Below are 14,580 nucleotides of genomic sequence, written 5' to 3' on the forward strand. Positions count from 1 at the left end.
TGCAGTCCAGGAAAGACCAGCAAAACAGCACAGCTCACAGAATGAACAGACTTTGCAGAGATACATTTCAAACTGTGTTGCAGCTGGCATTTTATTTGGATCAACATCACCTTTTTTAGAAAAACTTGAAGAGGCTCCACTGTCTTTGTTCTCCTTTCTGGACTCTGCACATTGCTGCAGAGCAGTGACCACTCTTCTGACATACCAAAGAGCAGAGAAACCCAGGCTTTTCATCAGTACATTTACATTAATTCTTTTGCATAAATGCTAAATAAAATAATCTTTAAAGGGCTTTTGAAGATTTAGGTGCAGTTGTGGCACAAAGGAATTATATGCGGTCTTGATTACTCTTTTAGTACATAAAGAATATGGATATTTGTATACAACTGCGGGTAGGAAATACATTTCATGATTCTACTCCATGATGTGCAGAGTTAAAAACTGCCTGCTCAGGTAATCTTAGGAGTTTGACCCCGATATCTTAATGGTCTCACATCTCTGCTTATATTTCTAATATTTTCTAATGTGTTGGCTTCACAGATCTGTTGGGAAAAAAAAAAAAACAACAACAAAAACAAAAAACACCAAAAACTAGACTTCAAAATGCAGAACTATTGACAATTTATACCAAAATGTCCTTATAACTTGTTTTTGTGTCATTCTTGTTCACAATGAGCCTAATTGTCAAGTTGGAAAAAACTATATAAAACTGATAGAAAAAGCAAAGCTGAAATTGCTCAGGGACTTTTAATACACCAATGCCTCTTATTTAAAGAAATGCTTTCAGATTTAATGGCATAGTCTACTAGAATGTCTTCTTTCAACCGACATTGCTCTTTCATTTGATTTTCAGGCTGTCATGTGAAAGGAGTGTTCATAATCCAGCTGCTCAGGAGGGGCTCCTTTGAAGGCTATGATCAAGAAAATGGACTTAAGCTACAGCAACTTTGATCAGACTCCCACAGCATGATAAGCTGCTGTAAGGCTGTGGTTCTTGTGGCTGTGAAGTCCCAAGTTGATTTAGCTGCTGAAGAAAAAATTATCTATTAGACCCTCCTATGGCTAGAGCTTAGGTGGCCTAGACCTATTTGATGGCATTATTAAGAGACTGAAAGGAATACAAACTGTGCTGTCAGGAATGTCAAAGAGCCTCCATCTATCATGCTCTGATTTAGCTTTTCAAGATACAAGACAGAATGACAGAAAAATGGATTTTATTTTCTGTACCAAGTCAATTAGTTTGAGGCAATGAGAGTAAACCATAGTAGATCTACCTTGCACCATCCTAAAGGATTTTTCCATTATATTTCACAAAGATCATCTTGAAAAGAGCTATCAGGTTGGCAGCTAAAATGCCAGTTGTATGTCTTAGATTTGATAAACTACATTTTTCAGAGTACAGGGAATTGCTTTTTAACCTTAAATTTGGGTTCATCTATGAGGGGTCAATTGTCTGCCAATCTTGTTATTTTCAAGATATTGAGAAACTAAAGGGATTCTGTGTATAGTGGCTTTTTAGCAGTTTCTGTGGAAGAGGAGAGAGACAGAAGTCCCCTGACATGACATCGCGAGTAAATTGGCAAAAGGTATTTGAGCTACTAAAACTGTTGTTTCTTCCCAAACTATGAAGAACGTTCAGTTACCATGGGGGAAAAGGGGGAGAAACTTGTGACATCCTTCCCTCATTCTGTTTTTACTCAAGACATTGGCAAATCTTCTATGTTTGGCATTCAATTCGAGACAACATTTAGAAGTGAATAGAGTATTTTGATGAAAGTTTGTGAACTGAAATAAGTGGCTTTGTAGATGCCAGAATATTTAATATTATTTTTTGGTAGTGTAGTTTGCACTGAGAGTGATTTTGAAAGTAGTTTGCATTGAGAGTGACCAGAAGAAGAGAAGGAAGGAATAAAATTTAAAAATTATCATCCACAAACAAGTAATTTTGACACATTTCTGGTCTACATGGTAAAGCTTTCAAGGACCTTGGGAAAGACAAAAAATAATTCTTTCCAATAAAACTTGGTCCAATAAAACCTGGTCTAATAACACCCAGGTTTATTAGACAGATGCACTTCTGCGATGGAGTTGGCAAGTGGTCACATTAAAAAAAAAAAAAACACCTCAATCAATTATGATGGCAAAGGTGGTTTCTTCGTTAGCTCTGGGCTTTTGGCTTTCCAGCTGTCTTTTACCAAGAGCAGGAGTCATGAAGTTTTATACTTTTCTTTTCTTTTTTTTTTTTTTTTTTTGAAGAGGGAATAATAGCAATATGTCAGAGATTAAGAATTTATATCCAACTGCTCTTTCAATAAATTCTTTATTTCTTAGACATAAATGTGAATGAACATTGGATATAAATGTTGACCTTCGCACTACTGTTATTTATAAAGCTGGCTTTTCACCATATCAGGGGTTGAGGGAATCAATTTACTCTGTCATGCTTGATCCTAACAACATTGAGGTAACTGCAGTAGAGATTTTACTGAATGGTCCTTTTTGGGTTGTTTTTTTTTTTGCTTGTTTTTCCACTGAGTTTTGACCTTGGTGTTTCTATCAACACAATGAATATCTGAGTTCAACTTGTTGTTTATAAACCCCTCTGAGGAGATTTGGGATAGACAAGACATTTTTTTAAGAATTTTAAGAGAACAGCTCCAGCATGGACTTCTACACATCACAGAAAACCTCTTTAAAATGCAATTTTCCACAATGACCTTTCCCAGTCAAACATTTAAAACACTATAATTGCTGACCTTAATGCAGGTTATTAGTTAAATTTAAACAATGTAGTGATAGTACCAGTAACCAGCTAAGACTCTACTATTTATGAAAAGTCAGAGAAAAAAAAAATCCATCTTTAGGTAAATGAGAAAAGGGAAAGAGTCAGTTTTGTCCATAATTATTCAGTCCACTGTAGACCTTAAATCACATTCCCATTGTTACAATAGACAATTAATATTTGTTGCATGATTTAAAAATAAAAATAAACATATTGTAAAGAGTCTGAAATAATGGTAGAAAGTCTTGTAGCTTCAGGGACTGGAAACCTGGAAACTGGGGACATGTTTTGCATGTTCTGTGGGTGGTACAAATCTTGCTAAGATATTTGGAGGAATAACTTGAAGTTAACTGAGACAAATGTTGTGCAATCTTTTCTCTTCTAAAAAAGGCCCTGACACATAGAATTCCTTGAACCACACACAGGAACTGTCAAGCAGAACAACACTGATACTGGAGCATCTTAACAATTAAATTACTCAATTCAAAATTTCTCTCTCTGCTTGAGAGGATAACTACATTCACCCAGAAGGCCATTCCTTAGGATACTCCAGCCCTTTGTTCCCACTCTCCATACCACAGCCATGTTCAAGGCTTTTCTCATGAAGGTGTGAATCAATGGATCCCAAATCATAGAACTGTTTCACTCATATTTATCTCTCACCCTGTTTTTTCCCAACAGTTCCTATGAATTCTTCCTTCTCAGTTTTCTATTAGGAACAATATCAACAGATGGTTACTCCTTCCTCATTTGTGCTATTGCATTTTGTAATAGCACAAATCTGCAATTTAACACTGATAATCACATCTCAGTGTCTGGCTGGGCAACTTTTATTATCTTCTTCAGTGAAGAATGTATCTTCTTGATGAGACAAAGAGATCAACAGATATTAGCACCACAGTCAATTGCTTTTCTCATGCTGTTGTAAGAAATTGGATTTTTCTCCTCCAGTGCAAATAACTCTGCAGATATTCAACTGATGTTTAATTAATAAGACCTTCCTCATAATGACATTCTGGGTTAATGCCTACTAAAAGATGGATAAGGGATCCTCAACCCCCTTATGTCCTGCCTCTTCCTATTCCTCCCTACTAGGCTACACAAGATAAGATCAAAAAGTGAATTTCTGAAATATGCTCCTCCCTGTACAACAAAACTGGGTCCTAAAATCTGCGAGAAACTTGGCAGATCCGTTGTCATCTTAAAAAATTTAAATGAGGTCCATAAAAGAGGGGGATATAACATGCCTTTGTGTTGTGATACAAGGATTGCAAAAACTAACCAAAACTGATTGGTGCTAGACTGAAAATTCCCATGCCAATTGGCCACCTAAAGGGTATTCTGTACATGTTTTGAAGAAGGCAGTATATTACTGTTTGGGTTTGGGGTTTTTTGTGTTGGGGTTGCTTTCTATTTGGCATGGAGTTTTTGTTTTTTTAGGTTTTTTGGTTTTATTTTTCCCCCCAGTAGGCTATCTGGAACTGAATATTGTAGACTTGAGTTAATTCTAAATTGGATTATTCCCCCATTTAATCTTGTTTTCCTATCAACCCCATAGCATAGCACACGACTGTTAAACTGCTCAGACCTGATGTAATCTTCCCTATGCTGCAGTAGTTGTTAATCTGTAAAGGAAATTCCTTTTGTTCATTTAGTCACTACAGCACAAAGCGTCTTCTTTTAAAAGGCTGCCTCCAAAATCTGTAGTGTTCAAGAGAGATGTAAATGGTTGCCTGAAGCATTAGCTTTCATTAAACCTTATAACCCTGGAACAAAGGCACTCAGGAGGAAGCTATTGATAAGGACAGGAAAGACTTTTCTATTACAAATACTGTGCAATGGAGACTGAAAGAGACATTCAGTGATTTTTCCAGCAAAGTTTAATTTATTTGGAGACAGAAATTATACTAGATAATAAGGGGATACAGAACAAAAGGACATTCTGATTCAGGCATAGCCAGCATGTGATTTAATATCACAGAAAACTGGAAATTGTTTTCTAATATCCTGTATTATTAGTTCTTCAGTGCAATGAGGTGACTGCATAAGAAATAAGAAATGGATTTCTACTTTATACATGGCACTTTAAAAGGAGAAGCCTGTCCACTAGAAACCATGGACGGACAGAAGGACAACTTCATGCAGTCCTCTAGATCTTAGCCTCCCCTCTCCTAAAATGCTTAAAAATTGAACTTATGGAGCATAGATCCACAATTTTAGAGAACACAGAACCAAGAAAACATATTAATGGACAGATCTAGTTGTTCATTCCTTGGAATCTCTCCTCAAAAATGGCAGCAAGGAAGCTGAACCAATATTTTACACTGTTTTTCTCATAAAGAAAAAGTTTTTAAAAAATTTAAAAGTAGCATTTTTTTAAAGCATTTTATTTTAAGGCTGGTCAGTCTACATTTTAAAGGCAATGCACAGTTCAGGAACTACGTAATTAAATCTTTATTTATAGACTGTTTTATGACCTGAGATGGTTTGAAATTAGTTTGTTGCAATCTGGCACAGCCACCAAAACAAATGCAGCATTATTAATCTCACAGCCTATCAAGCTTTTCATCTCCCAGAAGCCTGAATAATCTTATTCATGCTGAATATTATCCAGCACATTAGTACACCGCTATTTCCACACAAATTGTAGCTACTGCTTTGCGGCCATAAACCTGCTGGGTTGTGAAATGCATTCTAATGGTGTAACACCTTTAAAGGATAAATGATTTTTTAAAAATCATAAAGAAAAATATTTCTAACTAGTTATAAAGCCTTTTTTGTTTGTTTGTTTGTTTGTTTTGCTTCATGTGTGTATGTGTGCTAGCAAGGCTGCAAAAATTACTATGGAAAATTCTATGCTTTATGTCATTCTTTTAATATGATATATATATATTTTTTTTTGTACCAGCCTAAGATGGCTAACCTGTTGTGGTTTGATTTTATTTAGTCAGTTGTTTTATTAATGTTAGTTAGGCTTGTTCCTTGTACTTCCCTATTTTTCCCCTCACAGTGACTTGTTCCAAGTTGTTTACCCTGAGAGTTCCTGCCACTCGGATCCCCAGTTACCTGTCAATCTCCTCACCTCTCCCTTTTTTCTCCTTATTTGGTCCCATCAGTCAGGGTTTGTTCACTCCCTGATGGGTGTCAATCCTGTAACCACCCACAGCTTCTTCAAGAAAGTTCTGTATCAATCACCCCACCTTAGCCTTTCTATTTGTCCCCGGACTTTGTGCCCACCTCTGTTATATTACCATTGGTTGTTATAATCTATGTCATCCCTCTCTCATTTGTCCCCATTGGGCGAGACAGATTTGCACCCCTGTCCGCCCGCCCTCTATTTAACCTGCTGCCATCTTGTGTTTCTTCAGCATTTGTCACTGCACCCACTCTGAGAGCAACTTTGTTCCTGCCATGTCTGGGGGAATAAAGACTCTTTGGGCTCGCAAACAAAGTGTCCTCTCATCTCTTCATCTCCTCTCAGTGTGTGAAGCTACCAAAGCTGCGTTACCCACTCGCAGCACTCAGCACTACCAGGGTGGCAGGCGCCGTTCCCCTGGGGTGCCCACACACGTGGTGGCCACTCGGCCTCACACAGACAGTGCTCGCCGGCGCTTCTCGACTGCTTGAGGTCGTGGCAGGTAGCCGCCGCACTAACCATGATGTACATATTCCAAAAGCATTTACTAACTAGCTGATATAAATTTGGTTGATGGACGTAATAGATCTGCTCTCAAACTTTGGCCCCTTTTCCCTGGCAGAATGCTACAAGGGTCATGGGTTTTCCAAAATTCCCTGGAATTCAAGAGATTAGAATGGATAGTACCTACTTCCTGAAAGAGCAGTTGCTAAGGGCAGCGTTCTGCAGTGTGGATCTGCAGAGAGGAAAGTGCACAAGAGAAGATAACTGTGAAGAACAGAATGAGCTTCAAGCCAGAAGAAATGTATAAATACATTTCATTATCTAATGCTGCGGAAACGAAATTAAAGATCAGAAATGCTGATATACAAACCAAATACCCTTAATCCTTTGACGTTTCCAGATGTAACATCAGCAGATTAGAAAAAATCAGGTGTAAAGGTCCAAGAAACCACATGGGATTAGAAGGAAAGGGTTATTCTGTATGAATTGGACCAGAGATCAAAATATGTTTTTTGTCCCTTTCTCAGAAGTGCTTTGATAAAATACCTGTCTTTATCTTTTAACAATTCTGGGGGAAAAAAAAAATCTGTAGAAATTCTTAACGTGAAGTCAATTGTGTTGATTGTGATACTTCTGGTTCTAAAGAATAATGGAGTTATCTTGGATAAAATTAAGTAAGCTTAGATTAAGTGGAAGTTGTATAAATTTAGCTTTTCTGTGTCCTGTAATTTCCCAAGTGCTGAAGAAATCTGAATGAAAAAAACAATTTTAACTATTTTTATTTATTTGAAAACCATAAATGGAAGCTGGAAGTTTGGTCAATCTACTCTTGGAAACAGATCCTTCTCATGCACTTTTTACTGGGTTTTATCTGCCTTTTCACTTGGCTGCTCTACAGTTATTTATGGAATTTTATAACTGACAATATATAATTTAATAAGAGGTGAATTATTTGGTGCCAGAAATGTTTCTTCTAGATTCTCTGTAGGAACAATCCCTGGCTTTTTTTCCTAGGGAAAAATGATGAGGAGGACTGTGATGTGGGAGCTCTGTTATTTGCTCTTCCTCCAAAAGATATGTCTATGTTTTATACTCACCATGTTGGAAGTGTATTAACCATTCCTCTGATGTGAAAGATAATGGCTGTATGTTAATTTGCTTTAATCTCTAGTGTAGTGAGCCCCAAAATAATGGACAGGCAACAAATTATAGAGAAAATCACTCTGCAACTTCTTCCTCATGATATGGAGGAAGTTCTTTGTGTCCATTTGCGGTATAACTTGCATAGTTGTAAAATGAATAGATTTCAGAATTTATTCCATAATGAGGAGATTCATCACCTCATCTACTATGTCTTCTATTTTCATATAGGCCTAGTGTCTGACCAGCAAGCTGTTTCTCCAATTCTCCCTGCTCCTGTATTCACAAGATTTCCATATCCCGTAGAAGTCCTGAATGGGCGTAAAAATACATCTGCCTGGAAGATATAAGAGAGTGACTGAGATCTAGTTTTTGTTCTAGTTCAAATAATAGTCTGAAATATCTAAATTAGATATATATAGTCTGCACAGCCTTGTACTCTAGTCATTTATCCCCTTGCTCCTCCTCTCTCTCTTATCTTACACTAATGATGAACAAAATGTATTAGTTGAGGAAATATTTTTCTCTCATCAAAAAAACCAGCCTGATAGATCTTAAAATAGATTATTCTTTAATATATTTCTGGAGGTTTCCATTTGAGGAAAAATATATTATTAATATTAATAATTAATATTTAATATTTAATTAACCAATTTTCCCACACTATTCATATTTTGGATCTAAGCCACTTTTAGCTATTTATCAAAGTCCAAGCTGCATCAAATTTTAGCAGTGTATATGTATCTTGTGATAAAACATGCACCCCCTGACACTGATCAACCTCATCCTAATAAAATTAATGAAGGAAAGTGGGAAGATTTGCCTTCTGAAGTTACTTATTTCATTCCACTGGCTAGGAATGCTATTCCATAATATCCTATTTCTAGGCATAGATATATTTTTAGCTTGCATACATTCTATCTTAAGCCCAAATGACTTCCATCTGTTGCAGCAAGTCCAGAGGAAGCACCAAGATGATGAGAATGATGGAGGACCTCTTCAATGAAAGAATTGGAATTGTTCAGCCTGAAGAAGAAAAGGCTTTGAGGTGACCTAATTGCAGCTTCCCAGTACCTGAAGGGAGCTTACAAGAAAGATGGAGAGAGATTATTTACAAGAGCCTGTAGTGACACGACAAGGGGGATTGGATTCAAATTAAAAGAGAGTAGGTTTAGATGGGATGTTATGAAGAAATTTTTTTACTGTGAAGTTCAGGAAGCCCTGCAACAGGTTGTCCAGAGAAGGGAACGTCCCATCCTTGGAAATGTTCAAGGCCAGGCTGGATGGAGCTCTGAACATACTGCTCTAGTGAAAGGTGTCCCTGCCCATGGCAGGGGGGTTGGTGCTTTCCTGGGCTCCAAAAATGATATCTGGGTGCTAAGGCTCTGTGACAACTGTGTGGAGAGAAGGAGCAAAGAGACAGCAGCTGCTTCAGCTACATGCTGGCATGTTTGATCTGGGACCAACCAGTCCAGCTCCTGGCCCTGCACAGCACCATTCCCAAGAGTCACACCCTGTGCCTGAGAGCATTGTCCAAACACTTCTTGAACTCTGCCAAGCTTGGTGCTGTGACCACTTCCCTGGGGAGCCTCTTCCAGTGCCCAACCACCCTCTGGGTGAGAGAACCTTTTTCTAATATCTCACCTAAACTGCCCCCAACACAACTTCGTGTGTTGTGTTCTTCCCTCAGGTTCTGTCACTGCCCACCAGAGAGGAGAGATCATGTTTATTTTTGACAGAAAAATTAAGTTTCAAAACTCCATGCTGTTACAGACCACTCAAATTATGCAAGCAAAACATGACATGTTAACAATCTTGCATGCTGAAGTATAATATTGCCCTTTCTCAAGGAATTTTATGAGTTACTTAGTTGCACTGGAAACCTCAATGAGTCTGAATGATGCAAATGTTGGGTTCTCAACCCCTGTGATGCAAATGTTGGGTTCTCAACCCCTGTGCAATGCAGACTTCACTCCAAGTTATTAAAATCTTCTGTGGAGGGAAAATATATTTTCAATAGATAGATGAACTGTCCTTAGCAGCCTTAAGGGAGAGCTGTCTGAATGTCAGCGATGCTTGTTCTGCTTAACCAGCTAAAATACATGCTCTGTTTGCTAAAATATACTAGTGCGTAAGTGACATGTACTCCTCAAACAGACAAAATAGATCTTGTTGCATGATCATTCCCTTCAGGCTTCTCTTTTTACTGCAGAGGGGGATTCTGTCAGCAAAGTTTGTTTCTTCTTAAACAGCTGCCTTTCCAGAATGGATCAACAAGTCTCCCACTGATTGTAAAGGGCTTTGGATCACACTTGGACATTCTGAAGGAATTTTCATTGTGTGTAAGTTTTGCAGGATGATTGCCATAAGCAATATTTGAAAACATTGCCCCAAAATCATGTTGGCTTTTGGGGTGAGACATACATGATCTGTAAAACTGAGGTGTCTCATCTAAAAGCTAGGTGTCTCATTTTGGCAATTTATTTACAGGGAAAGATATTAACATTTTAGACCAGAAACCTGTGGTGGGATTACTCTGATCTAAGACAGACATGTGGTTCAGATTGATATTCAGGTGATGGTTTCAGACAACTAAATTTAATAATCTGAATTTCACCCTAAAAGTAACTCCCTAACTTCTAGCTATTTCAAGATAGTTGAGATGAATCTTGCCTTTTGTCTCAAAATACTATCCAATTTATGAGAGAGTATTTGCTACACATGAGGAATGATAATAACATGCTGGGATAATTAATTACCTCTTCATTTAGAAGTGAGGAAAAAGGGAAATAATACAAAGAAAAACTCAGTCTTTTGACCACGAGATCTCTTCTATGATATCCAGGAAATCTGATTGCAACTGCTTGCAGATCTCCAATGGGATTTCCAGGAAACAGTTCAACTCACGTCTTCTAAATTATTATTATCCGTGACTTAAAGAAAAGTTTTCTAAATGCTGTTGGGGGTTATAACAAAAATATATCTGGAAATCAGCACAATGAAGTAACACTTCATCTTCCAGTAAAGACTTTACAGAACCATTTTAGACATAAGGGAGGATCACATGTAAAAAATAAAGATTGTAACAGGTCAACGGAATAGCAAGTCTAAAACAACTGACATGAATATTTAGTTAACAAAATACTCATCCTCCCCTGAAATGTCTTCACTGTCATCACCTCCATTCCAGCAAGATTTTAAAGCAGCACAATAATTCCTGCAACAGGAGCCAACTTCAGAACCAGTCTATTATAAGTGAAAATCACTCTTCCTCCCACATGCTCTTTCCTGGATGCCTGCAGAGGAAAGTTGGAAAATTAGACTGCACTTCTAATAGTCCAACAACCAAACAGAAGATACCTTACATTGTGAAGCCTACAGGGATATCTGGAAGACTAATTCAAAGAGTTTTCTTCACACACTTAAATGTCTTTCAGGTCAACAAAGATAACAGGTATTTATAACAGCTGCCCAGGTGAGACACCCTTATTGCCCTGTTTACTGTATGTAATACCTATAAGCCGCTAAGATGATTTCATTTTCTTGTCTGCTGAAAAGGAAGTTGCCAACAGTTGATTAATAGGAAATATGAGGCTCAAGAGCATATTTAAAATTCCAGACACTGTGCCCACTTCTGAAAGTAGCCAACACTGTGGTAAACAAAGATTTCTGATGGGAAATCATCTGAAAGGGGTCAGAGGCAAGACCTGTGCAGATCAAGTGCTCAGCTCCAGCATCCTCTTCCAGGAGACAGGAAGACATTAATTCAACAATTATGGTTTTAAATATTTTCTTTGGGGAGGGTATGGAATTGCATGTAATGTCTTGCTGATAGTCACAAAATGACAAGACTTAAGGCAATACTGAATTTAACCCCTGAATTCCTCATTACAGAAGTTCAATTCCTCTTTGTGTTAGTCAAGTAAAAGGTTTTGCAGTATGTGTCAAAGGATCTGGCCTGTTTCCATATATAGCCCTGTCATTAGAGCTTTAACCCTCCCAGTGGATGATGGCAGAGGAGGCCAAAATATGTCAGATGAGGTTTGGCTTTAACAGCAACAGTAATTGATTTTACTTTTGTAATTGTCATTTGATTGGCTGATTAGTCAGCACAGGTTGTAGTCTTTAAGGAGTGGAAATGCCACCTCACTGAAGTGCAGAATACTGAAAAGGTCAAAGAAAAGGAGAATTCCCCCTTTAATTCATGAAGAAAGAGACATTAAAGCCCAGGGAGCCCACACACATGACAAAGGTTATAATGAGAAAAGAAAATGGAAAACAGATAATCCATTTTTATGAAAAAGATCCTAAGGAGACTCTAAAAGGGCAAATGTCCCACATTTATCCCTCTTGTGAGTGTCACCACATTGAGCATGCAGACAATCAGTGCTGGGGGAAAAAAAAGCTCCATATTTTCTGTAAAAAATATATATCCCCTATATCTCTATACTTATGTAGACAGAAAACACCAAGATGTGATATTTTTAAACAGAAAAAGACACAGTGGGAAAGATGCAATAAAAAGAAAGGGGTGTGGGTTTGTTTTAAAAATTCATACATTTCCTGCAGAATTCAGGAACAAAGAGCTGTCAACTTTTGTTCTTATGCAACTGGAAAGACTGAGGTAGAGAAGATGATTGTGGAAGAATTTTTGTTTTTTCTAAAATGTTCCAGATAAAGATGTTTTGATTAAATAAATATTTTCTGCTTTTTTTTTTCCTTAATTTCTGGAACCCCTCCTTCATATAGTTTACTTACTACATTAGCAAACTTATGCATATGGATTTATCTTCTGTGCAATAAACACAGAGTGTGCTCCTCTCATGTTACTTAATTCTGTGTATCATTGTGTGTAGATTAAGAGAAGTCTGCTTTGGTCAGTAAGAGATACACAGATAAATTAACTTTCTTCTTGACTTTCTTCATAAATATGCATATATATGCATAATATGCATAAATATGCATATATATTCATAATATATATGTATGTGTGTGTTAGCATTTGTATGCAAATATATCAATAAGATGTCTCATTTAATCATCCACATTCATGCACGCAAACACAAATAAGGATATAGATATAGATACATAAAAAGAAAATAAAATCATCATGGAAAGACATCCTATAATCTTTCCATTCCCTTAAGCTCTTCCCCCAAAGCAATTACCCAGTGTATATCTTCAAACATATGCTAGTTCTGTGAATAGTTGTTTTTAAAATTATTTTGACTTTTGCTGCTAAAGCTGAAATCCAACACCCTGGAACATTCTGCTTTGACAGCTTTTAAACTGAAAAGTCAGCTTTATGATAAGCACTTCTCTCTGTCTTCCTCTCCCTCTTACGCTTTTTTATACAGTTTTTAATTTACTTCTCTGCTGTTATATTCAAGCCTATAAACTCTACGCAGAAACCCCAAGCATTCAATGGGATTACAAGTAGATATAAGATATGAAAACATGTGCTTGAAGAGAAGAAAAATATGGCAAAATAGGGCAGCATCCCTTTGCAATTAGATGAGTATAGTGTTATTCCTTTGCATCTGCAATTGTCCAGAAAAATGATACATACACAAAGAGAAAATGCATTGTTTTTCAAGATAGGATGCAGAAGTACTGAGAAATAACAAGAGCAAAAGTTTTCTGTTTTCCCCATTTTGCTGTGTGTGAAGTGCTGCATTTGTTTAGCAGCCTGCACTTACAGAAAGAAGAATGAACTGTTATCTAACTGTTCTAAAGAGATTTGAAATAATATTGTACTTTCAGAGAAAATAAAGAACTATATCAGTTTCATAACAGATAAAAAACTGGGAGAAATTTTTGAAGCATTTATACCACCTCTGAGGCTACTAAACCAGACATGCAATTTTGAAGGTTTTGTGGAATCCCTAATTTGAGAAAAGATTATGACGATGCTCAGAGACCTGAGATACAACATCCCAACTCAATCTTAAAAGAAAAACAATCCTGTTATTTTCCAGAATGTAGTCAGAGAAGATTACGTATTCAGAAGAGAAAAGTTGTAGCTGAATTTTTGAGAACATGGGTCCGCAGAAGTATAAGAGGCAAAACAAAAGTAAAACTCAAAGTCTGAAGATAGGAAAGAAGTGGGGAAGAGCACATGGGGAAACTGGCAGATGTTGGCCAGGTCCCAACATCCCATAGGACTGTCAGATCTGCAAGATTCAAACCCATTTTCCAAAGGACTGCAGAGAAGGACAGAAATTATCCATGAAGTATAGTACATGTGTTTTATAGAACACTATCCCTCTGTAGTCAACACAGAGGTGTCTGCAACACTAACAACTACTTTAGAGAACATCCTGGTGGGATTTGCTCAAGAGTAGCTACTCACTGTGACTGAACTACTACTTTAAACATCAGGAATGTTTCTTTCTAATTATAAGTTTAAACCCTGCACAAATCACTGCAATAGATGAAAATATAGTCAAGAATGTGAAAAGAAAACTTGGTCATGTGAGACATAGGTAAAGGTCAGTTTACGTCATGGCAAGACTATTTCTACTGTGAATACTCAGAGCTAGATGCAAAAATCAATATGTCTTGGAAAGATAAATTTACAAGTGTAAGGAAATGCAAGATCCATCTGACATTAGTAACTTGATTCAGTTACCCAAGCAAAGGGATCCCCTGAAACAAGATAAAATACCTTATTATGTCTACCTGGCTGGTAGATTCAGCACAGGAGCTATGGGGTACCTATGGGACACCTACAGGGTCTTCTGAGTGACAGTCAGAGGACAGAATGACACAGTGAGTTCTGCTATTTTCTATTGCTGACAATGTGAGTTTATGCCAGCTTTTATGACATGGCAGAAGCCTGTGGTATAGAACCTCAACAGTTCTCTGCTGACAAGTGAGGTTGTGGGAGCCAGGTGTCTCAGCAGTCACTTCATTTTCCAAATGATTAGCACAGAAGACCACTTAAGTGTACCCAGATGTTCCTAGATATTTCTGTGGGGTTGACAGATAAAATATGATCAACAGGGCAAATTTATGG

General features: G+C 37.3%; 1 long non-coding RNA gene across 1 annotated transcript; it reads right to left on the reverse strand.

Moving 5' to 3' along the window:
• Positions 1 to 7,766: 7,766 nt before the first annotated feature.
• LOC128787687 (uncharacterized) lies at positions 7,767 to 14,305 on the reverse strand. The gene is made up of 3 exons (XR_008430794.1): positions 14,230 to 14,305; positions 10,742 to 10,858; positions 7,767 to 7,899 (listed from the first exon to the last, which is right to left on the reverse strand). It is a non-coding gene; the product is annotated as an uncharacterized LOC128787687 (long non-coding RNA).
• Between the last annotated feature and the right edge of the window lie 275 nt (positions 14,306 to 14,580).

The sequence above is a fragment of the Vidua chalybeata genome, chromosome 5 (genome assembly GCF_026979565.1).
Source record: "Vidua chalybeata isolate OUT-0048 chromosome 5, bVidCha1 merged haplotype, whole genome shotgun sequence".
NCBI classification, from domain to species: domain Eukaryota; kingdom Metazoa; phylum Chordata; class Aves; order Passeriformes; family Viduidae; genus Vidua; species Vidua chalybeata.